At 38.6% G+C, this 27,028-nt stretch overlaps 1 long non-coding RNA gene across 1 annotated transcript; it reads right to left on the reverse strand.

The window, feature by feature from the left end:
• Positions 1-2,013: 2,013 nt before the first annotated feature.
• Positions 2,014-27,028, reverse strand: LOC309611811. The gene is made up of 2 exons (XR_014234757.1): positions 9,398-27,028; positions 2,014-7,533 (listed from the first exon to the last, which is right to left on the reverse strand). It is a non-coding gene; the product is annotated as an uncharacterized lncRNA (long non-coding RNA).

A 27,028-nucleotide genomic window follows, 5' to 3' on the forward strand; every position in this document is an offset into this window, starting at 1 on the left:
TTCCGTTGGTTAAGTGCCAGGCTATAGCCTCTGCCATTCTGAGATATGATTATCTCCACTGAAATCAAGGAATGCATTTCAATAGCAGAATATCTCACCTCATCCACAGCTTACAGAGGACAGCTACTATGGTTCCTTTTAGAGATATGGGGCTCTCCGCAACAGTGTATTTTTCTATGCCATAATGAAGGGGATGTTCTCTGAGACTTCTTAAGTGATTTAATTAGGAGAGGGGTGAGTGAATGATAAATCCACATTTAATAAATCCACTCCAGAATACCAAAATACCAAAGTCTTCGGATTTCTCTATGTCATACTGAAGAGCTTCTGGTATCTAAACAACTTCATGTAGCATAAGCCACACCAGGTTTCAATCAACCAACTAAGCCGTTAGAGCCTCTAAAATTAATTTAGACCAACAGAATCATGTCCCTAATCTCTTGAACTCCATGTTCACATATATTATACATTTTGTGTTGAAATAAATTAGCAAAATTTTGCAATTCTCTTGCTAAGTGATTTTTGACTTTGTAATTGGTCCCCTGGGACATGGGACAAGATGACATATGTCTGAATGTAATGAGAGGGGATAGGAGGGGTGTGAAGAGAATGGGCATTCACTTGCAAGGAAACTATCTCAGGTAAAGTCATAAGAAAGGCTTTTCAACCAGGGCAGGAATAGGCACATCAGACAAAGGCAGGGAAGGGGGGCTTCTTCTGCTATGAAGAGAAGCTCAGTGGGGTTTAAGGTACTTGGTATCAGCCAGATCCTCCAGCTTTCCCATTCCAATCTCATAGTACCACCCTTTCGCAACTGATGCCCTAACTTTTGCCTAAAAGATTAGATAAGACTAAGGGTTCAGTTTATGTTAATCCAGAAACCCACTCAGCCATGTGGGACTACAGTGAAGAGATTCTTTTAGAGCAGTCAGTAAGAACTCTTTGATTCTCTAACTATGCCTCGAGGCAAGAATTTAACACCCATAGGCTTTCATTTTCTTTCTTTAAGCAGAGTTAGAAATAGCCAGTCCAAGCCACAACCTTTATATTTCTCTGCTCTTCACATGGTCTATCACAGCAACCACTTTGATCATTAAGGTATTGTCTTTTTTTTTTAATATTTATTTATTTATTTAGGCTGCACCAGGTCTTAGTTGTGGCATGCGGGATCCTTTAGTTATGGCATGCAGCCTTCTTAGTTGCAGCATGCATGTGGGATCTAGTTCCCCTACCAGGGATCAAACCTGGGCCCCCTGCATTGGGAGCGCAGAGCCTTACCCACTGGACCACCAGGGAAGTCCCACAGTATTGTCTTCAATATGTACTTTTCACTCCAGACAACCACAGATGATAGTTGAAGTAATTGTTCACCACTGTGTATGATGCAACATTCTAGCAACCCATTCTCTGATGTGAAACACCCAGGTCAAATGACCAATCCCACTTTCCCATTTCACGGAGGTAGTATTGTCTGCAGTCACAGCTGCTATTGGTCAGGATTATTTGCTTTAGCCAGCAGAATCTACTCTAGCATGTTTTAATAAAGAGAGATTTGCTATATAATATTGTCTTAAGAATTTCCAGGAAATTGGGGGTGATAACGCAGCCAGGAGAAACACCCAACCTCACCGTGGAAGGTCCCAGTGGACATTCTACTGCTACCACTACCTTTTATAGACATGTACGAGGCTGGAGAAAGACAGTAGAAAGGAACTCCAACACAGCTTCCCCCAAAAGAATCAAATGCTTCCACCACATGATATGCATAACCACTTTCACATAGCTCACTTCTAGCAACTAATCCTGCACAGGTGTATTAACTTGGATGAACTAATTGGAGTCTAGGATTTTGTTTTAGTTTTCCATCCCTGCTTCTATGGGAAAGCATGCTAGAAGAGGGATGCAACGGATATTGAATGACCCAATCTTCATTCCTGCAGCAATGAGAAACACCTTCTGCCCAGTAAATATACTCCTGATAGTCTACCTCATGGAAACAAAAGAACTCACATGTAAGGATTTATGGAAGGGTGTCTATTACAGATGCTTTTGTAGCAGCAAAAATCCATAAACAAAGTGAAGGCCCAACACTAAGAACATGGCTGAATTATTTACAGTCCATGCACATCTCTGAATGCTATAATTAAAAGGAAGGAAATAGAGTTCTATAAGGTGACTTGGAGCAATTTCCTTAGGATGTTGACAAAAAAGCAAGATAAAAAAAAAAGTACATATGATCTTGTTTCTGTCAAAAAAAATTAAAAGGAAACCATATATAATGCTTAATGTACATGATTATATGAATATAATAAAAACTGTAGAAAAACAGGCAGTGAGTTTAGAACATGGGTTATCAGAGGAGATATGGGGTGATATATGTGTGAGGGAAGGGAAGACTATACCAAGGAAGAAAGAAGAAAGGAAAGGAGACGTTTGAAAATTACATGATGGATTCCTGGAAGGTGGCAGTAGTAGCATCAGCATAGTTTTTCAACCTCTACAAATCTCCACATAACAACAGCAGAACAACTAGATAGCAAAACCAACATACATGAAAAATACTTACAACTAGGATTGCCAGATTTAACAAATAAAAATACAGGCTGCCCAGTTAAATTCAAATTTCGGTAAACAATAAATAATTTTTTAGTATAAGTATGTCCCAAATATTGCATGGAAATAGAAACTCTAGATCTAAATGGGGGAGGGGAACAGAACCAGAAAACCCCAGAAAGCAAACCACCGTATTTCTGAACACTACACAGAAACAACAGAAGAGGGAGCTCTATGAAATTAGAAAAACTTTCCTGAACTCCATCTTATTTCTTTATAAGTTCAGGAAAACTAATTTCACACAAAAATAAGGAACAGAATACGTAGTTTCAAAGTCAAATCTCACGCAAAATTATTATAAGAAAAAAGGGAATAAGAAGCATAAAACATCCCAAAGACAACAAAAGCATGCCAAAAAGACATGCCCACAAAAGTTGTAACATACTATTTCAAAATAAATATTAAGAAAATTATAGAAAACACAGAAAACTACATAAATCAGAAAAACTCAGAAATGAGGTGACCAAACTCAAGGAAGAATAAGAATCAAAAGGAAAAAAATCATTTCATAAATGAAAACTAAACAAGAAAGAACACAAGAGCAAGTAAATACAAGATAATATCTGAAGAGAAATAGAAAGTGAAAAAGAGGAAAAATTTTTTTAAATAAAAAAGAAATGAAGAGAGAGAAAGGTAAAGGAGATCAAACACACAGGGAATAGGAATTCCTAAAGGAGAAAACCAAAGCAAGGACATAGAACAAGTGCTACAACTTATAAATTAAAAAATAAAACAAATAACAACAACAACAACTCTTTCCTGAATATAGAAAAGATTTGAAACTGCACATGCAAAAGAGCATACCACGCAGTTGAGGTTATTGACCCAGAGGAAACAGTACCACACATTATTTAAATTATTGGACTTTAAAGAAAAAGAGAAAGTCTCAATGTCTAGAAAAAAGAGCATGTGATTTTTAAGGAAAAGGAAATTAGATTATCATCAGAATTTTTTTAGAAATAAAATTTTTTTAAATTAATTAATTAATTAATTTATGGCTGTGTTGGGTCTTCATTTCTGTGCGATGGCTTTCTCTAGTTGTGGCAAGCGGGGGCCACTCCTCATTGCGGTGTGCGGGCCTCTCACTATCGCAGCCTCTCTTGTTCCGGAGCACAGGCTCCAGACGCGCAGGCTCAGTAGTTGTGGCTCACGGGCCCAGTTGCTCCGCGGCATGTGGGATCTTCCCAGACCAGGGCTCGAACCCGTGTCCCCTGCATTGGCAGGCACATTCTCAACCACTGCGCCACCAGGGAAGCCCCAGAATTTTTAAACAATGCTTTACACCAGGAAAAAGAGAGAGAGAGAGAGAAAAGGAGTAACATAAGCTACTCAAGGAAAGAAAATGTGAAACAAGGGTTTTATATCCCCCCCAAATTACTTTCAGATATAAAGGACATAGAGAAACTATTATGAACATGTGAAGACCAGGGAATATTATTCTTATGAGCCCTTCCTGGAAAAATCTATCAGAGAAAGAGCTTCAGACCACCAAAATAACTAGAGAGTCACTGATATAAGGGCAGATGTTAGGCACTCAATATATAATTACCTGTAGAACTATGAATAAATGAGAGTTAAAAGATAGAGTATCATATATAATGAATATGTACTCTGACAATGTAAATATGTCAGTGTCTTCTTTATTTTTAATTTTTAAAAATAGCTTTATTGAGTTATAATTCATATGCTCTACAGTTCATCCATTTAAAGTATACAATTTAATGGCTTTTAACATATTTACAGAGTTGTGCAACCATCACCACAATCAAATTTAGAACATTTTCATTATCCCCAAAAGAAATCCCATACCTCTTTACTGTTATTTCCTAAACCTCCCAGCCAAACCCCCTAGCCCCAGGTAACTACTAATGTGCTTTCTGACTCTGTAGGTTTGTCTACTCTGGACATTTCATATAAATGGAATCATACATCATGTGATCCTTTGTGACTGACTACTTTGTAGTCAGATAGTACAGTTCACTCTTGAACAACACAGGTTTGAACTCTTTGAACTGTCCTCGGGTCCGCTTATATGTGGATTTTTTTTCAATAAATACTACGTAGTATTACTTGATCTGCAGTTGGTTGAATCCCCAGATGGTTGAATCCTCTGGAGCCGCAGGTCCGGAGGGCAGATTATGAAGTTATATATGGATTTTCTGCTGCTGGGGGTTCGGCACCCCAACCCCAGCAGTTGTTCAAGGGTCAACTATACAAGTTTTTGTGTGCACACTTTTTTGTGTGTTCTCATTTCTCTTAGGTAGATTCCTAGGAATGGAATTGCTGGGTCATATGGCAACTCTATGTTTAACTTTTTGAGGAACTGCCAGACTATTTTTCAAAGCAGTTTACACCATTTTATATTTCCACCAGCAATGTATAAGGATGCTGACTTCTCATCTTTTCGGATAATAGCCATCCCAGTAGGTGTGTAGTGATGTCTCATTGTGGTTCTCATTTACATTTCTCCAATGGTTAATGATGCTGAACATTTATTCATGTTCTTATTGTCCATTTGTACATCTTCCTTGGAGAAATGTCTATTCATATCCAATGCTTATTTTTAAATTGGATTATTTGTCCTTTTCAATATTGGATTGTAATAGTTCTTTATAAATTCTAACTACAAGTCCCTTATCAGATACATGATTTGCAAATATTTTCTCCCATTCTGTAGGTTGTCTTTTCACTTTCTTGATGGCATCCTTTGAAGTACAAAAGTTTTTAGTTTTTTTTAATATAAATGTATTTATTTACTTAATTTTGGCTGCGTTGCGTATTCATTGCTGCACGTGGGCTTTCTCTAGTTGTGGTAAGCGGGGGCTACTCTTCGTTGTGGTGCGCAGGCTTCTCATTGAGGTGGCTTCTCTTGTTGCAGAGCATGGGCTCTAGGTGTGCGGGCTTCAGTAGTTGTGGTGCAAGGGCTCAGTAGTTGTGGCTCACGGGCTTAGTTGCTCCGTGGCATGTGGAATATTCCCAGACCAGGGCTTGAACCTGTGACCCCTGCACTGGCAGGCAGATTCTTAACCACTGTGCCATCAGGGAAGTTCCCAAAAGTTTTTAGTTTTAATGATGTCAGTTTACCTATTTTTTCTTGCTTGTTCTCTTGATGTCATATCTAAGAAACTGTTGACTAATCCAAGGTCATAAAGATTTGCACCTATGTTATCTTTTGAGTTTGTTTTACCATTTTAGCTCTTACATTTTTATCTTTGATCCATGTTAATTTTTTTCTATGGCATAAAGAGGTTCAATTTCATTCTTTTGAATGTGGGATCCAGTTGTCCTGGTAGAACAACTCTTTTTTTTAATGGTGAGAGAGAACAGAGAAGGATTATGCAAATTTTAAGTGTTTTCAGCAATTATATTGGTGGTAGTAGTAGAATTGTTATTCTGACAGTCATATGTGTAATATGGGATAAAAATAATGAGTAATTTGTCATCCCCTATATCCTTGAGAACCAGGATTCTCAGCATAAAAGAAAGAAGGCTATCATAATAGAGAAGAGGTTAAACAAGTTCTATAGTCTTTCATTGGAATTATAAATACTAATATGAATTCATGAATTATTTAGCTCTGTCTGCTGAAAAAGCCTAAAGATAATAAGCAACTATGTAACAAGGAGCATCCCTTAGTATCTAGACTCTAGTCTTGAAATACCATTTCTCACTAAAAAAAATAAGGACTTCTGGGGAGTTCCCTGATGGTCCAGTAGTTAAGACGCGGTGCTTTCACTGCTGTGGCCTGGGTTCAATCCCTGGTTTGGGAAGTAAGATCCCAGAAGCCGTGAGGTGGGGGGAAAAAAAAAACAAATCAGGACTTCTGAAGAAATATCTCATCTCAAGTCTGGGGCAAGTAAATGTATAAGATGAACCTGGAGCATCTTGTAATGCCAGATTGCAAGGAAGCTACTGAAGACTATTAGGATTATGTCAAAAGGACTCAAGAGCCAATTTGAGGAGGTTCTCACTGGCCATAAGACTATTTGAGCTTCAATAATGATAATAATTGCAATGGATTGAAATTCATCAAATATGTCTAAATCTACAAGTTCATAATGATACTTTTAAAAACAAGAATTGGTCACCTTCAGAGAATAATAGGGAACCGATTTATTATCTTGAAACTGGTAAATAAAAGGAATAGGGCTTCCCTGGTGGCGCAGTGGTTGAGAGTCTGCGTGCCAGTGCAGGGGACGCGGGTTCGAGCCCTGGTCTGGGAGGATCCCACATGCCGCAGAGCAACTGGGCCCGTGAGCCACAATTACTGAGCCTGCGCGTCTGGAGCCTGTGCTCGGCAACGAGAGGCTGCGATAGTGGGAGGCCCACGCACCGCGATGAAGAGTGGCCCCCGCACCGCGATGAGGAGTGGCCTCTGCTTGCCACAACTAGAGAAAGCCCTTGCACAGAAATGAAGACCCAACACAGCCATACATACATACATACATAAAAAGAATGTAAGCAGACAAGAATATCATTAAAAAAATAAATTAAAAATAAAAAAATAAAAGGAATAAATATAACAATTATCCTACCTTTTCTATATGAATTTTACTACTGTATAACAAAAGAGTGGATGAGGGAAAGTGTGTTTTTATAGGAGTATTCCAATAAAAAATGAAACGACATTATAGCATCAGAATATCAACATTTGGCAAGCCTCTCCCAGTGAATAATAGATATAGGCATTATGCATCTGCTAAAAATCACAGAAAATGCCAACCAGACACCATGTGCCTCCTATAGTATTGCCATATAATACTTATAGTTTTGTCAAAGATATCAAACCTGTATCTCTGCATCCTCTCGACCAGCTGTCTATCTGTAGGAAATTCAGAGGACAGAGGAACACACTGAACTGCACCAAGAGTATTCAAGTAACAAACTCCAGACCCGGGGAGACTCTACAGATCAAAAGGCCTGAAAGCAAAAGAAAAGATCGAAGAGGAACCTACAGATTAAAAGATACTTAACATTATATAAAATTTTTTTTTCTTTTTTTTGGCCACGCCACGTGGCTTGCAGGATCTTAGTTTTCCAACCAGGGATTGAACCCGGGCCCTGGGCAGTGAAAGTGACAAGTCCTAACCCTGGACCACCAGGGAATTCCTTTTTTCTTTTTTTTTTTTTGAATATGTTTTTTTAAATGGGCAAGAGTAAACTGTGGTATCTAGGAATGCACATTTGGGTGATAAAATTATAAAAAAGGAAAACTCAGTGAACTGATACTATAAAAGTCAGGATAGTGGTTACTTATGGGAGGAAGGAATGTGTGATTGGGATGGGGTACATGGAAGGAGCTTCTGGAATGCCTGGCAAAGTTCTACTTTTTTTTGTCTGGATAGTGTTCACCTTAAAATAATTCATTAAGCCACACGTTTTATTTGTGTGGTGTTCTGTAATGGTGTTTTATTTTATAACAAAAAATGTATATATTTAAACTTCCTATACCCCAGTCACACCCCAGCCAATTATATTAAGTTCTCTGGAGGCGAGACCCAGGCATGAATGTTCTTTAAAGCTCCCAGGTGATCCAAAGTGCAGCCAAGTTTAAGAACCATTGTGTAAGAGGAATGGTATTTCACTGGCTCAGTATCAGGGGCCTGGGTTCAAGTCTTCACATAGCCACCAATACAGCTGTGTGACCTGAAGTAAGGGTTTTAACCTCTATGGGTCACAGTGACACATATGTTACATGGTGAAAACAGTTTATCTGCCCAAAGTTGGGATTGGCTAGGTTGAGTTTTTAAGTCTCTCTTAGTTCTAGAATCTGATAATCTAAAAAAAAAAAAAAAAAAAAAGAAATAAAATAGAGATTGTATTAGAACAGTTTAATTGTATAAAACTTTTAACAGTTGCATACATGATATGATCACATTTATGCATCCATATGAAAAGTTTGTGTGTGTATGTAGTTGTCCAGTGTCCTGGCAAGAAAAATAATTCATCATATATGATTTAATAAAAAGATGTAATGAAGGAGCTAGATACAGACATGTGGGCAGGATTACTGTACTTACAGACTCACAACAGTGAGAAGCTGTTACGCCTCCAAAGCCTGAAGACAAGAGGAGATGTCTTACAGGAGCCCTGAAGACAAGAGGAGATGTCTTACAGGAGCCCTGAAGACAAGAGGAGATGTCTTACAGGAGCCCATCAAGAGCTGGGAGATGGAGGAGCCACCTGACAGGAGCTATAGTTGTAGAAGGACACAGTCACACCCTGGATCCATTCATTTGTATGGCTATGTAGATGACTATACCACAATGCATTCATCCATTCAACTGTTGATGGACATTTGGGTTATTTGCAGATTTTTGTTCTCATAAATAATGTTTCTAAGAATATTCTTGTACATACTTTCTTAGTGAACTTCTGCATACATTTCTGTTGGGTATATACATAGGAATGGAATTGCAAGGTCATAACATATATGAATCTTCAGCATGTATTGCCAAACTGTTTTTCAAAGTGCATGTATCAGTTTACATTCTCAAACAGTATAGAAGACTTCCTCTTGCTCCATAGTCTCATCTACAGTTGCTGAAGGAGACAAAGTGACAGGACCTACACAAACAGATATGAACACTTACTATAAAACTAAGTAATTAAGACTGTGTGGTCTGGGTAAAAAGATGGATAAATGGAGAAGACTAGAGTCCAGGAACAGTTCTACACATAAATGGACACTGAATTAATGACAAAGGTAGCACTGTAGAGCAGAAAAAAAAAAAAAAAGATAGTCCTTTCAGTAGATGGTATTGAGTCAATGGAATATACCTACCTAAAAAATCAGACTTGACCACACCTCACACCATACCCAAGAATCATTCCCAGGTGGATTGCAGATCTAAATGCAAAAGGTGAAACAATAAAGATTTAGAAGAAAACATGGGAGAATATCTTCATGACCTTGGGGTAGGGCAAAAATTTCTTAAACAGGACACAAAGTGCTTAGCTAAGAAGGAAACGATTAATAAATTTGATTCCATTAAGATCAGGTATTGTTGCTCACCAAAGGACATCATAAAGAGTACAGAGTAGAGGGCGGAGTCAAAACGGCGTACTAGGAGGATACTGAATTTGCATCTCCTCACATCTAGGGCACCTACCAGGCACCGGTGGGGGACCACGGACACCTAAGGGGACAGGAGGAAACCCCAGTGACTGGGTAGGACGTGGGGCTTGAGGGGAGTGAAGGGGGAGGAGATGTGTAGGCGGGACGGGATTGGCACCCCTGAGGGGAGGCTGGGGGAGGGGAAGGGATCCCACGCCCGAAGGGGGAAATTGGGGAACCACTGGGAGGGCAGAGGATCAAAAGGGAGCGTGGCCACATTTCCCTTGCTCACTTGGGTCCCCCAGGAACCTGCTGAGATCCTGGGCCTGATCCTCTGCCCACTGAGGGCCCCTCCAGCAGCGTGGGTCCTGAGGGAGTGGGAGGGAGGGAAGGGTGAGCAAAAGTAAAGGCTGGACATCTGGGCCGGCACCTCTGAGGGGTGGCTGAGGGAGGGAAGGAGTTCCTACACCCAGTGGGACCCATCCACAGTTAGGGGTCCAGCGGAAATGGCGGGGGAGACCCTGGGGGAGATGGCGGTTTAGGGGTGCAAAGGAACAGAAGGGAATGGGGCCAGTGCTTTCCCTGTCCACTTAGGCACTGATAAGCCTTTTCGGCTCTGCCCTCAGAACCTCCCTCCTGCAGCACAGAGCCCAAGCCCTGTGCCTACATGCCCACCCAGGGTTCTACCTCTACACTCAGGCACCCCCTCCAACGAACTGGGCCTAAACCCCACCCACACACCCTCACTCAGGGCCCTACCGACAGGCTCTGGAATCCCACACTCCAGAGGCCCTCCTTTCCACTTGCTGCCTCTCCCCTTCTGCGCAGGTCCTAAGCAGAGGCCCTGCCCCATGCTTGAAAGTTGCCCCACATAGGCCCCACCCCACGCTCAAACGTCACCCCCGCACCCGCCTAGGTCCTGCCCCACCCTAAACCCTGCCCCTGCCTAAGTTCCACCTCACCTAAACTCTGCCCGCATAGCCAAAGCTATTTGTTTTTTTCCTTTTCTTTTTTCCTCTTTTAGATTGGGGTTCCTTGTTGATTCATTGTTGTTGATTCTTTTATATTTTTATTTTTCCTAATAAATCTTTTATTTTTCTAATTTTATTTTATTCTTTATACTTTGTTAGTGATCTCTCCTTTCGGCTTGTTGCCACCCCCCCCCCACCTTTTTTTTTTTCTTTTTTCTGCTGTGGTTTTATTTTACCTTGTTGCAGTTGTTTCAATTATAGCTTTATTTTTCCTAATCTATTTTTTATCTTTCTAATTTTATTTGTTTTTTATTCTTTGATATTGTACTGCTCCTTTTTTCTTTCTTTCTACCTTTTTTTTTTTTAACTGCACCACGAAGCTTACGGGATATTGGTTCCCAGGCCAGAGGTCAGGCCTGAGCTCCTGTGGTGGGAGTTCCAAGTCCAAACTGCTGGACTAACAGAGAACCTCAGACCCCAGGGAATATCAATCGGAGTGAGGCCTCCCAGAGGTCCTCATCTCAGCACCAAGACACAGCTCTATCTAAATTCTTGCAAACTCCAGTGCTGGATGTCTCAGGCCAAACATCAGTAAGACAGGAATACAGCACCACCCATCAAAAAAAAAAAAAAAAAAAGAAACGACAAAAAAATACGTTACAGACAAAGGAGCAAGGTAAAAACCTACAAGACCAAATAAATGAAGATGAAATAGGCAACCTACCTCAAAAAGAATTCACAATACTTATAGTAAAGATGATCCAAAATCTCGGAAACAGAATGGAGAAAATACAAGAAACATTTAACAAGGATCTAGAAGAACTAAAGAGCAAACAAACAGTGATGAACAGCACAATTACTGAAAGTAAAAATACTCTAGAAGGAATCAATAACAGAATAACTGAGGCAGAAGAATGGATAAGTGAGCTGGAAGATAAAATGGTGGAAATAACTGCCAGGGAGCAGAATAAAGAAAAAAGAATGAAAAGAATTGAGGACAGTTTCAGAGACCTCTGGGACAACATTAAATGCACCAACATTCGAATTATAGGGGTCGCAGAAGAAGAAGAGAAAAAGAAAGGGTCTGAGAAAATATTTGAAGAGATTATAGTTGAAAACTTCCCTAACATGGGAAAGGAAACAGTCAATCAAGTCCAGGAAGCACAGAGAGTACCATACAGGATAAACCCAAAGAGAAACAAGCTGAGACACATATTAATCAAACTATCAAAAATTAAATACAAAGAAAAAATATTAAAAGCAGCAAGGGAAAAGCAACAAGTAACATACAAGGGAATCTCCATAAGGTTAACAGCTGATTTTTCAGCAGAAACTCTGCAAGCCAGAAGGGAGTGGCAGGACATATTTAAAGTAATGAAAGGGAAAAAGCTACAACAAAGATTACTCTACCCGGCAAGGATCTCATTCAGATTCGATGGAGAAATTAAAACCTTTACAGATAAGCAAAACTTAAGAGAATTCAGCACCACCAAACCAGCTTTACAACAAACGCTAAAGGAACTTCTCTAGGCAGGAAACACAAGAGAAGGAAAAGACCTACAAAAAACAAACTCAAAACAATTTTAAAAATGGTAATAGGAGCATACATATTGATAATTACCTTGAATGTAAATGGATTAAATGCTCCAACCAAAAGACATGGCTGAATGGATATAAAAACAAGACCTGTACATATGCTGTCTCCAAGAGACCCACTTCAGACCCAGGGACACATACAGACTGAAAGTGAGGAGATGGAAAAACATATTCCATGCAAATGGAAATCAAAAGAAAGCTGAAGTAGCAATTCTCATATCAGACAAAATAGACTTTAAAATAAAGACTATTACAAGAGACAAAGAAGGACACTATATAATGATCAAGGGATCAATCCAAGAAGAAGCTATAACAGTTGTAAATATTTATGCACCCAACATAGGAGCACCTCAATACATAAGGCAAATGTTAACATCCATGAAAGGGGAAATTGACAGTAACACAATAATAGTAGGGGACTTTAACACCCCACTTTCACCAATGGACAAATCATCCAAAATGAAAATAAATAAAGAAACACAAGCTTTAAATGACACATTAAACAAGATGGACTTAATTGATATTTATAGGGCATTCCATCCAAAAACAACAGAATACACATTCTTCACAAGTGCTCATAGAACATTCTCCAGGATAGGTCATATCTTGGGTCACGAATCAAGCCTTGGTAAATTTAAGAAAATTGAAATCGTATCAAGTATCTTTTCTGATGACAATGCTATGAGACTAGATATCAGTTACAGGAAAAAAATCTGTAAAAAAATACAAACATATGGAGGCTAAACAATACACTGCTAAATAACCAAGAGATCACTGAAGAAATCAAAGAGGAAATCAAAAAATACCTAGAAACAAATGACAATGAAAACACGATGACCCAAAACCTATGGGATGCAGCAAAAGCAGTTGTAAGAGGGAAGTTTATAGCAATACAATCCTACCTCAAGAAACAAGAAACATCTCAAATAAACAACCTAAGCTTACACTTAAAGCAATTAGAGAAAGAAGAACAAAAAAAACCCAAAATTAGCAGAAGGAAAGAAATCATAAAGATCAGATCAGAAATAAATGGGACAAAAATGAAGGAAACAATAGCAAAGATCAATAAAACTAAAAGCTTGTTCTTTGAGAAGATAAACAAAATTGATAAACCATTAGCCAGACTCATCAAGAAAAAAAGGGAGAAGACACAAATCAATAGAATTAGAAATGAAAAAGGAGAAGTAGCCACTGACACTGCATACAAAGGATCGTGAGAGATTACTACAAGCAACTATATGCCAATAAAATGGACAACCTGGGAGAAATGGACAAATTCTTAGGAAAGCACAACCTTCCGAGACTGAACCAGAATGAAATAGAAAATATAAACAGACGAATCACAAGCACTGAAATTGAAACTGTAATTAAAAATCTTCCAACAAACAAAAGCCCAGGACCAGATGGCTTCACAGGCGAATTGTATCAAACATTTAGAGAAGAGCTAACACCTATCCTTCTCAAACTCTTCCAAAATATAGCAGAGGAAGGAACACTCCCAAACTCATTCTACGAGGCCACAATCACCCTGATACCAAAACCAGACAAAGATGCCACAAAAAAAGAAAACTACAGGCCAATATCTCTGATGAACATAGATGCAAAAATCCTCAACAAAACACTAGCAAACAGAATCCAACAGCACATTAAAAGGATCATACACCATGATCAAGTGGGGTTTATCCCAGGAATGCAGGGATTCTTCAATATATGCAAATCAATCAATGTGATACACCATATTAACAAACTGAAGGATAAAAACCATATGATCATCTCAATAGATGCAGAAAAAACTTTCGACAGAATTCAACACCAATTTATGAGAAAAACTCTCCAGAAAGCAGGCATAGAGGGAACCTACCTCAACATAATAAAGGCCATATATGACAAACCCACAGCCAACATCGTTCTCAATGGTGAAAAACCTGAAACCATTTCCTCCAAGATCAGGAAAAAGACAAGGTTGCCCACTCTCACCACCATTATTCAACTTTTGGAAGTTTTAGCCATGGCAATCAGAGAAGAAAAAGAAATAAAAGGAATCCAAATCAGAAAAGAAGAAGTAAAACTGTCACTGTTTGCAGAGGACATGATACTATACATAGAGAATCCTTAAGATGCTACCAGAAAACTACTAGAGTTAATCAATGAATTTGGTAGAGTAGCAGGATACAAAATTAATGCACAGAAATCTCTTGCATTCCTATACACTAATGATGAAAAATCTGAAAGAGAAATTAAGGAAACACTCCCATTTACCATTGCAACAAAAGGTATAAAATACCTAGGAATAAACCTACCTAAGGAGACAAAAGACCTGTATGCAGAAAACTATAAGACACTGAAGAAAGAAATTAAAGATGATACAAACAGATGGAGAGATATACTATGTTCTTGGATTGCAAGAATCAACATTGTGAAAATGATTATACTACCCAAAGCAATCTTCAGATTCAATGCAATCCCTATCAAACTACCACTGGCATTTTTCACAGAACTAGAACAAAAAATTTCACAATTCGTATGGAAACACATAAGACCCCGAATAGCCAAAGCAATCTTGAGAAAGAAAAATGGAGCTGCAGGAATCAGTCTCCTGGACTTCAGACTATACTACAAAGCTACAGTAATCAAGACAGTATGGTACTGGCACAAAAACAGAAATATAGATCAATGGAACAGGATAGAAAGCCCAGAGATAAACCCACACACATATGGTCACCTTATCTTTGATAAAGGAGGCAAGAATATACAATGGAGAAAAGACAGTCTCTTCAATAAGTGGTGCTGGGAAAACTGGACAGCTACATGTAAAAGAATGACATTAGAACACTCCCTAACACCATACACAAAAATAAACTCAAAATGGATTAAAGACCTAAATGTAAGGCTAGACACTATCAAACTCTTAGAGGAAAACATGGGCAGAACACTCTATGACATAAATCACAGCAAGATCCTTTTTGACCCACCTCCTAGAGAAATGGAAATAAAAACAAAAATAAACAAGTGGGATCTAATGAAACTAAAAAGCTTTTGCACAGCAAAGGAAACCATAAACGAGACAAAAAGACAACCCTCAGAATGGGAGAAAATATTTGCAAATGAAGCAACTGACAAAGGATTAATCTCCGAGATTTACAAGCAGCTCATGCAGCTCAATATCAAAAAAACAAACAACCCAATCCAAAAATGGGCAGAAGACCTAAATAGACATTTCCCCAAATAATATATACAGATTGCCAACAAACACATGAAAGAATGCTCAACATCATTAATCATTAGAGAAATGCAAATCAAAACTACAATGATGTATCACCTCACACTGGTCAGAATGGCCATCATCAAAAAATCTACAAACAATAAATGCTGGAGAGGGTGTGGAGAAAAGGGAACACTCTTGCACTGTTGGTGGGAATATAAATTGATACCGCCACTATGGAGAACAGTATGGAGGTTCCTTAAAAAACTAAAAATAGAGCTACCATACGACCCAGCAATCCCACTACTGGGCATATATCCTGAGAAAACCATAACTCAAAAAGAGTCATGTACCAAAATGTTCATTGCAGCTCAATTTACAATAGCCAGGACATGAAGCAACCTAAGTGTCCATCATCGGATGAATGAATAAAGAAGATGTGGCACATATATACAATGGAATATTACTCAGCCATAAAAAGAAACGAAATGGAGGTATTTGTAGTGAGGTGGATGGAGGTAGAGTCTGTCATACAGAGTGAAGTAAGTCAGAAAGAGAAAAACAAATACAGTATGCTAACACATATATATGGAATCTAAGGGAAAAAAAAAAGATCATGAAGAACCTAGTGGCAAGACAGGAATAAAGACACAGACCTACTAGAGAATGGACTTGAGGATATGGGGAGGGGGAGGGGTAAGATGTGACAGGGTGAGAGAGTGGCATGGACATATATACACTACCAAACGTAAAATAGATAGCTAGCGGGTAGCAGCCGCATAGCACAGGGAGATCAGCTCGTGCTTTGTGACCACCTAGAGGGGTGGGATAGGGAGGGTGGGAGGGAGGGAGATGCAAGAGGGAAGAGATATGGGAACATAAGTATATGTATAACTGATTCACCTTGTTATAAAGCAGAAACTAACACACCATTGTAAAGCAATTATACTCCAATAAAGATGTTAAAAAAAAAAAAGAGCTAAGCAAGACTCATGTTTTAGCAAAAAAAAAAAAAAAAATCTACAAACAATAAATGCTGGAGAGGGTGTGGAGAAAAGGGAACCCTCTTGCACTGTTGGTGGGAATGTAAATTGATACAGCCACTATGGAGAACAGTATGGAGGTTCCTTAGAAAACTAAAAATAAAACTACCATACAACCCAGCAATCCCACTACTGGACATATACCCTGAGAAAAACATAATTCAAAAAGAGTCATGTACCAAAGTGTTCACTGGAACTCTATTTACAATAGCCAGGACATGGAAGCAACCTAAGTGTCCATCGACAGATGAACGGATAAAGAAGATGTGGCACATATATACAATGGAATATTACTCAGCCACAGAAAGAAACAAAATTGAGTTATTTGTAGTGAGGTGGATGGACCTAGAGTCTGTCATACAGAGTGAAGTAAGTCAGAAAGAGAAAAACAAATACCATATGCTAACACACATATATATGGAATCTAAAAAAAAAGAAATGGTTCTGATGAACCTAGGGGCAGGACAGCAATAAAGACACAGACATAGAGAATGGACTTGAGGACATGGGGTGGGGGAAGGATAAGCTGGGACGAAGTGAGAGAGTAGCACTGACATATATACACTACCAAATGTAAAACAGATAGCTAGTGGGAAGCAGCTGCATGGCACAGCGAGATCAGCTCGGTGCTTTGTGACCACCTAGAGGGGTGGGATAAGGAGTGTGGGAGGGAAATGCAAGAGAGAGGGAATATGGGGATATACGTATGCATATAGCTGATTCACTTTGTTATACAGCAGAAACTAACACAACACTGTAAAACAATTATACTCCAATAAAGATGTTTAAAAAAAGAGTATAAGCCACATACTAACAAAGATATTTGTAACACATTGTCTTAGTTCAAGCTGCTATAACAAAAATACCACAGACTGGTGGCAAACAATAAACATTTATTTCTCAGTCTGGAGAGTGGGAAGTCTAAGATCAAGGCACCTGCAGATTCATTGTCTGGTGATGGTCTGCTGTATGGTTCATGTAGAGTCATCTCCTTTCTGTGTCCTCACATGGAAGAAGGGTGAGAGATCTCTCTGGGGTCTCTTTTATAGGGTACTAATCCCACTCATGACAGCTCTACCCTCATGACCTAATCACATCCCAGATGCCCTCCCTCCTAATACCATCACATTGTGGGCTAGGACTTTAACACGTGGATTTGGGGGGGACAAAAACATTCAGGCCATAGCACACATATAACTGACAAATGGCTCTTTTCCAGACTGCAGAAAGAACTCTTAGAATGAAAAAATTAACAACCAAATGGAAAAATCATCAAAAGACTTGAATGGACATTTCACAAAAGAGAATATCCAAATAGTCAATAAACATATTAAAAAGGGCACAACCTCATGCAAAATATTACAACAATGAGATATTACCTACCAGCATGGCTAAAATTAAAATAACTGACAATATAGTGTTGGAGAGAATATGGAGCAATGAGCTCTCTCACACATATAAATTGATACAATCCCTTTGGAAGTGAAAATAAATTGAAGTTGAAAATATACTATGATTCAGCAATTCTACTCCTACTCCTATACTCCAGAAATATATACATTTGTGTTCCAAAAGACATGTAGAAGAACACTTATGAACAATATTTTTCTTAATAGACAAGAATGGAAACAACCCAAGTGTCAATTAACAATAATATCAATCAATAAATTATGATAGGGAATTCCCTGGCAGTCCAGTGGTTAGAACTCTGTGCTTTCACTGCTGAGGGCCCGGGTTCGATCCCTAGTCAGGGAATGAAGATCCCACAAGCCACAGGGAGGGGCCAAAAACAAACATACAAACAAATAAATACATAAATAAAGGTATACTCATACAATGGAATAGTATAGAGCAATGAATATGAACAAACCAATGCTAAATCAATCTCATGACATCGAGTGAAAGAAGCCATACACAAAATAACATATATTGTAGGATTCCATGTATATAAAATGCAAAAGCAGGCAATAATAATCTATGGTACTTGAAATCAAAATAATGGTTAAGATTGAGGAATGGGAACAGGGTAGTGATTAGGAGGGACACAATGGGGGACTTCTGGGATGCTGGTATATTTCTATTTCTTGAGCTGGGAGGAGTTTCCTGGGTATATTTATTTTTCGATGGTTTATCAAGCTATGCACATATAATTCCTGCATTTTTGTATGTATGTTATACCTCAATTATCATTTTATTAATGAAAAATACATATATACAACAATGTTCCTCATTGCATTATCTATAATGTCATTGGATTCCTCAGTTATGGTATTAGTTAAATAAATTGAGGTACATCCACGTAATTAAATACTTCGTTGTCATTTAAAATAACGCCTATGGAAAACTTTCATAACATTTTACTAAGTGGAAAAAGCAGATTACAAAATAGTATATCCAGTGCAAGTCCATTTGTTTTTTAAAAATATATGTGGTGGGAATTCCCTGGTGGTGCAGTGGTTAAGACTCTGCGCTCCCAATGCAGGGGGCCCAGGTTCGATCCCTGGCCAGGGAACTAGATCCCACATGCATGCTGCTACTAAGAGTTTGCATGCCACAACTAAGAAGCCTGCCTCCTGCAACTAAGATCCAGTGCAACCAAATAAATAAATAAATATTTTAAAAAAATATATATATGTGGCATGTGTTTCTGGTTTGTGTGTGTGTGTGTGTGTGTTCATAAATTAAGTGGAAGGATTCACTCCAAAACATTAACTGGTGATTACAGGTTTCTTTCTTTTTTTGCCTTTCTGAATTATTTGATTTTTCTATCATAAACGTTCTACTTATATTTTGTTAAATGTTGAAAAAAAAGGAGAGGGAAAATCTATTCAGAACTTTGTTGGCAATCCACTAAATACTCTTTTATATATCCCCTGATTCTATCAAAGTAGTCTTTTATTCTCCCCATGGTATCTGAATCAGGCAGAAAGCAAAATTAACCCACTATACAAATCATTAAACTAAAAATCTGAAATGGCTTCAGTTAGAGCTTTCCTGTTGTGTGATCTTGTTTCTCTCATTTGATCTCTTTGAACCTAATATTCTGTTCCCAGTGTCCTGCTGGAACTTGGATTTAAAGTCATTCTGTTTCTCTGTATATTTTCTCAGTGTTTGGATCTTTTTCTGTCTACAAGAGACACAGCCACAAAATCTCCAGACATAAACCATGGTAGGTGGCTTATTAAAAAAAAAAAGTAATAATACTCATACTAAACCCCATATATGAAATGCCTATTATTGTCAGACACAGTGCTAAAAGCTTAACATTAATTAATCCTCACAACCCTAAAATGTAGTATCTTTATATCTATCTTACAGATGAAGAAACTAAAGCTCAAACAGGTTAAACAACTTGGCCAAGGTTACCTGGTTAGTAAAGGGCAAAGCCAGGATTCAAAAGCAGGGAAGAGCCATGGAGGAGGACAGACCCATAAAAGTGTCCAGGAGAGAGACTTGTGTAATAAGCACCTTGGCTGTACAAATCTTCATCACCCAAGCGTTCCTTCCTATGGAAGTCTGATATTGGAACAATGAGGGTGAAAATGTCAGGAACGAATTATCAGGAGAATCTGGCAATCTCACGAGACTCTGGCTGTCTGAAAGCAGAGGCCCCACTCCACATCAAAGGCCTCTTTTTGGTAAGTGTGCCCACCTCTTGGCTGGATAGAACAAGACCCTGGAAACTCTACCTTGAACTACCAGGCCCCCACTTCCCCAGATTTTTCCAGGGGAAGCACCTAGCAGACAGCGAGGACTGCGTAGAATACATGACTACTGAGATGTCAGTTTTGGGAATGCATCAGGGTATTATCCAGAGTTCTGTGGACATTCAAACTGAGAGTCATACAAGTTCAAACACATTCTAAAAGATCTATATTTTTATATCCCCCTCCCCCACATTTTGTGATTTTGAGGTCCTATTTTACATCTTCATGCTTATCCTTTTGCTCTTAATTGTAGTTACAATCACTTTTACAAAAAATTTTAATTGTTTTTTAATCTATGTACTGCCTTATTTAAGTGATCGTCAATCCCTTTATATATTTGCCTTTCCTACTGTTATTTTCCCTTCCCTATAAATACTTGCTCCTTTTCACTATGGACACTCAAGATGCTGACTATTAAGTGCCAAAAAATTTTCAAAGTTCTGCCCAAACATACAGGCATCATGGCAAAGCCAAAATGGCTAAGGTCATCTTCCAATCGTTGCTTTCCCAGCTATTAGTTGGAAGTACCCCCAGAGATGTAACCACATAAATGAAGACATTTTAATTGGGGTGGAAAGCTGGGAGTCAGAGGCCTAAGGTAGTGATTCTCAAACTTGAGCTTGTTTCAGAAGCACCTGGAGGGCTTGTTAAAACACAGTTTGCTAGAATCCATCTGCACAGTTTCTGATTCAGTAAATCTGGGGCAGGGCCCAATAATTTACATTTTAAACAAGTTCCCAGGTGATGCTGAGGCAGCTGGTCTAGGACCACACTTTGAGAACCACTGGCCTAAGGACTGGTACAATAGATCATAGCTGTATAGATTTTTAGATTGTAATGGCAGCCCTTTCCTTCATGGCCAGAGTGAGGAGGGAGATTTTAGGGGTGCTAAGCTGGTTCAGACAGGGTAGAGGAAAACCAAGACAGTGTGGTATCACAGAAACCAAGTAACAAGAGAATTTCAAAGAGGAATAAAGTGAGAAGTTACATAAGATAAGGAAAGGCAAGGGTCCGTTGGGTTTGGCATTCAGGAAGTCATCAGTGACCTCAGGGAACAGAGTTTCACTGGAGTGGTGGGGACAGAAGTATGGCTGCGGTGGTTTTGAGTGAAATAATTAACAATAGTACTTGTAGATGACTCTTTCAAATATCCTGGCTGTGAAATGATGAAGAGTTATAGGATAGTAAGATAGGGAGGATTTGACTTGAGCAAGTGCTTAAGGAAAAGCACCGTGAGTGAAGAAGAGGTTGAAGATACAGGGGAGAGAGTTGTAGGTCAGTGAACAAATTCCTGAGAAGTGAGAGAGATTCCAAGCCTGGTGGAGGGAGAAACCACTTTCCCTGAGGCAAGAGGGAAGGAGACAGGGACAGGTCAAGAGAGGCTTTAATTTGTAGGTGATTGGGAAAGAAGTTGAGAGAGTTCTTGCCTAATGGCCTCAATTTTCCCAATGGAATAGGCAAGTCCTTAGCTGAGAAGAAGATAATGGGGAAAGAGATTTGAGGAAAGAGCAAAGAGGTTGAATTAAGTGCTGGAGAGATGGAAAGGGGCATAACTTCTAATACAGAGAGGGATTGATGAGCAGGTATAAAGACCCAGATGAAATTGGAGACTTTGATTGGAAAGCACTCTTGTGTAAATTTCTTCAGCAGCAATATACTGAGCAATTGAATGCTTGGATTAACTGAGGTTTGGGGTTCTGTAGGTCAAGTACACTGGCGTGTCAAAGGTCAAAAAGATCTAGGGAAATAGAAAGGATAAAAGGTTATAGATTCAATAGGAAACAAGTGATGGCATGAGGATGCTGATTTCACTGGGAAAAAATGGAGTGGACAAGGGACCTACTGTCAGATTGTGGCCAAAATGGGAATATAGGGAGTCGCATCACAGAAGGGACCAGATTCTAAAGGCAGCACTTGGGGCATAAATTTCATGAGGTCAAACTTCCCCTTGGAAATTCCTTAAATTAGCCTTAAAGTATAGTTTGCACTGACAACCTGACATACTGTTTTTCAGTAAGTCAGCACTGGCCTAGAACTCTGTCTTTGGCTGAGCAGCATGTGAGTAGTTGGCATGTGTTCAGAGGCCATACTGACAAAAATAAGGAGTGTTTCTTTAACCCCTAGAATCACAGTGAGGGCAACGAGATGCTCCCACAATAAGAGGTACAAGGGAACTGAGGTTAACCTACAAAACAACAGTCATGGCTCTCACCTCATCCTCACTCTTCAACACACACTCATTGAAAGAAAAGGCCATGAAACAACTATGCTACTTATTTATTTATTTTTAAAAATTATTTATTTTGGCTGCACCAGTCTTAATTGTGGCACGTGGGATCTTCGTCGCGGCATGTTTTAGTTGCAGCATGCATGCGAGATCTAGTTCCCCGACCAGGAATCGAACCCCGGCCCCCTGCATTGGGAGCTCAGAGTCTTACCCACTGGACCACCATTGAAGTCCCACAACTGTGCTATTTAAATTGTTCTTTCTTTCTTTTTCTCATTTTTTTCCCAGGCTGTAGAACCAAATTTAAATTAGTTTAAAACATGAATGATGTGATTTCACTATTTTAGGAATAAGAGAAAGAGTGAGGTTAAATAATTAGAGACTGTGGTCTGTGTGAATCATGAAAGTAGGATTTCAAGGGTTCAGATGGTTGATAAAAAGCAAAGGACAAGTATCCAAATAGCTATCATTATCAATCAATATGCTGCCTCCAAAAATTTCAGTTTCAAGCATCTCTCTGACCACCACCCAAACTTCCAGTCTGCTAATTCTAGTACCCCACGCTAGGCAATTCTCCATTCCAGTGACTCTGCCTTTTCTCATTCTCCCTTCCCCTCTCTTAGTATCCTCTGTACCCAGACCCTTCCTAATGGTCTTTCACTACACACACTTATTTGCAAACAATCTTAATTCCTTGACCCTCTCTTCTTCCAACGCACTTGGCTGGTCAAGCTCAACAATCTGCCTATTTACGTACCTGAAGAGTTGAACAATACTGTTTCTCCCCAGTATTTCCTGTATTACTATCTGGACTGGTTTCACTTTATTTATTTTTTATTATTTTTAATTGAGGTACAGTTGATGTACAATATTATGTGTACAACAAAGTAACAATTATTAAAGGTTATGTTCCATTTATAGTTATAAAATATTGGCCATATTCCTTGTGTTGTACTATATATCCTTGTAGCTTATTTATTTTATACATAGTAGTTTGTACCTCTTAAGCCCTTACCCCATCTTGCCCCTCCCCACTCCTTTCTCCCCACCAGTAACCACTAGTTTGTTCTCTATATCTGAGAATCTGTTTCTTTTTTTGTTGTTGCTATATTCTCTACTTTGTTTTATTTTTTAGATTCCACATATGTGATATCATACAGTATTTGTCTTTCTCTGTCTGACTTATTTCCTCCAATTTAAAGTGGTTTCACTCTAAAGTCACGATTGAAAATTTAAAGTGGGATCGCAAATCCATACTGCTTGGCAGTCCTACATTTCTCTACTGAGATGAATGTGCAAGAGAAGTCTGTTTTAAAGCTTCTCCTATCTCTCCTCAAACCTCCAACACCCTTTCCACCCCCTTTCTCAGCTGAAGCCCTCATGTCAAATGTCACTAATCACAGTGACAGCCAGATAGGAACAGTCTCACCTTTCCGCCACCGGATCCGCTGCCTCTATCTATATCCATGCACTGTCTTTCTTCCTCTCACAGCGGATGGATTCCCAACCCTATCTAAGTTCAGTCCTTCCATTAATGCTTTGAATCCCATTGCCTTTTGCCTTAAGATCTTGTACCTGCAACCATTCCCTTGTTCTCTTACATCATTAATTTCTCCCTCTCTATTGTATTATTCCCACTGATTATAAGCATGTCCTAGGATCACCCATCATTGGAAAACCCACCTTTATCCATACATCTTCCTCCAAATATTGTCCCATATCTCTGTCTCTCTTTACAACAAAACTTAGCAATTTGCCTATGCTCACACTTCCTGGCCCTTCACCTTCTATTCCCTCCTCATCCCTCTTATTTCATTCCTACATTCCACTAAAACTGATTTTATCAAGGTCACCAGTGACCTCCATGCAGCCAAATGCAATGGCCACTTCTCTATTCTCATCTTATTCAACCTCTTAGCAACACTCAATACGTATAATCATTCCTTCCTTCTTGGTATCAGGATTCCACACTCTCCTAGTTTCTCTTTAACTTCTCTACTTTTTCTCTCTCCCTTGATTTCTCCCCATCCTCCTCTGTCCAACAGCTAAATGTTGGTATATTTTAGTGATCAATCTGGACCCTCTTCTCGTTTTTCTCTTCACTTTCTCTGTAGAGAGCTCACCCAGTTTCATGACTTTAATGTCATCTTCTGATGACTCCCCAAATTATATTATGATTCTGGCTCTTCTTTAAGTTCCAGGCTTATATGTCTAATTGCCTGCTTAACATTTCACTCTGATATCTAATAGGAAACTTAAATTTAACATGGCTGAAACATAACTTTTAAGACATGACTATGTCTCCAATCTCTTTCTCTCCAGTGCTTTCAGTTTCCAAAAATGCACCACCATCCCCAGTGTATTAGTTTTCTATTGCTACGTAACATATTACCACAAATGTACTGGCTTAAAACAATACACATTTATGATAAAAACTCTCCAGAAAACAGGCACAGAGGGAACATAGCTCACCATAATAAAGGTCATATATGACAAACTCACAGCTAACATCATACTCAACAGTGAAAGGCTGAAAGCATTTCATCTAAGATCAGGAACAAGACAAGGATGCCCAGTCTTGCACTTTTATTTAATACAGTTTTGGAAGTCCCAGTCACAGCAACCAGAGAAGAAAAAGAAATAAAAGGAATCTAAATTGAAAAGGAAGAAGTAAAACTGTCACTGCTTACAGATGACATGATACTATACATAGAAAATCCTAAAGACATTACCAGAAAACTATTAGAGCTTATCAATGAATTTGGTAAATTTGCAGGATACAAAATTAATATATAGAAATCTGTTGCATTTCTATACACTAACAACGAAATATCAAAAGGAGAAGTTAAGAGAACAATCCCATTAATCATCACATCAAAAAGAATAAAATACCTAGGAATAAACCTACATAAGGAGGCAAAAGACCTATACTCTGAAAACTATAAGACACTGATGAAAGAAACTGATGACAGTACAAACAGATGGAAAGATATACCATGTTCTTGGGTGGAAAAATCAATATTGTTCAAATGACCATACTACCCAAGACAATCTACAGATTCAGTGCAATCCCTATCAAAATACGAATGACATTTTTCACAGAACAAGAACAAATAATTTTAAAATTTGTATGGAAACACAAAAGACCCCAAATAGCCAAAATAATCTTGAGAAAGAACAGAGCTGGAGGAATCATGTTCCCCAACTTCAGACTATACTACAAAGCTACAGTAATCAAAACGGTATGGTACTGGCACAAAAACAGACACATAGATCAATGGAAGAGGATAGAAAGCCCAGAAATAAGCCCACACACTTATGGTCAATTAATCTATGACAAAGGAGGCAAGAATATAAAATGGAGAAAAGACAGTCTCTCAATAAGTGCTGGAAAACTGGACAACTACATGTAAAAGAATGAAATTAGAACATTCTCTAACACCATATACAAAAATAAACTCTACGTGGATTAAAGATCTAAATGTAAGACTGGATAGTATAAAACTCCTAGAGGAAAACACAGGCAGAACACTCTCTGACATAAATCACAGTAATATTTTTTGGATCTGTCTCCTAAAGCAAAGGAAACAAAAGCAAAAATAAACAAATGGGACCTAATTAAACTTAAAAGCTTTTGCACAGCAAAGGAAATCATCAACAAACTAAAAGACAATATACTGAGAAAATATTTGCAAATGATTGGATCAATAAGAGATTAATATCCAACATATGTAAACAGCTCATACAACTCAACATCCAAAAAACAAACAACCCAATTAAAAAATGGGCTGAAGAACTAAATATGTACTTTTCCAAAGAGGAAATGCAGATGTCCAACAGGCACATGAAAAGATGCTTGACATCGCTAATCATCAGGGAAATGCAAATCAGAACCACAATGAGATATCACCTCACACCTGTCTGAATGGCTGTCCTCAAAAAGAACACAAATAACCAATATTGGTGAGGATGTGGAGCAAAGGGAATCCTTGTACACTATTGGTGGGAATGTAAATTGATGCAGACACGCTGGAAAACAATATGGATGTTTCTCAAAAAAGTAAAAATAGAACTACCATATGACCCAGCAATTCCACTCCTGGGTATATATCCGAAAAAAGCAAAAACACTAATTTGAATCCCAATGTTCATAGCAGCATTATTTACAATTGCCAAGACATGTAGACAACCTAAGTGTCCATCAACAGATGAATCAATGAAGAAGATGTGGCATATATATACAATGGAACACTATTCAGCCATAAAAAAATAATGAAAATTTGTCATTTGCAGCAACATGGATGGGCTTGGAGGGCATTCTACTAAGTGAAATAAGTCAGACAGAGAAAGACAAATAGTGTATGATATCATTTATATGTGGAATCTTAAAAATACCAAAAAAAAAAAAAAAACTACTGAATATAACAAAAAAGAAGCAGGCTCACAGACGTAGAGAACAAACTAGTGATTACGAGTGGGGAGACAGAGGTAGGAAACATAGAGAGGTGATGGAGTGGGAGATACAAACTATTGGTGTAAGATAGCCTCAAGAATGTATTGTAGGGACTTCCCTGGTGGCGCAGTGATTAAGAATCCGCCTGAGTGCAGGGGA

The sequence above is a fragment of the Balaenoptera borealis genome, assembly GCF_965194805.1.
Source record: "Balaenoptera borealis genome assembly, chromosome: 15".
In the NCBI taxonomy this organism is placed as follows: Eukaryota; Metazoa; Chordata; class Mammalia; order Artiodactyla; family Balaenopteridae; genus Balaenoptera; species Balaenoptera borealis.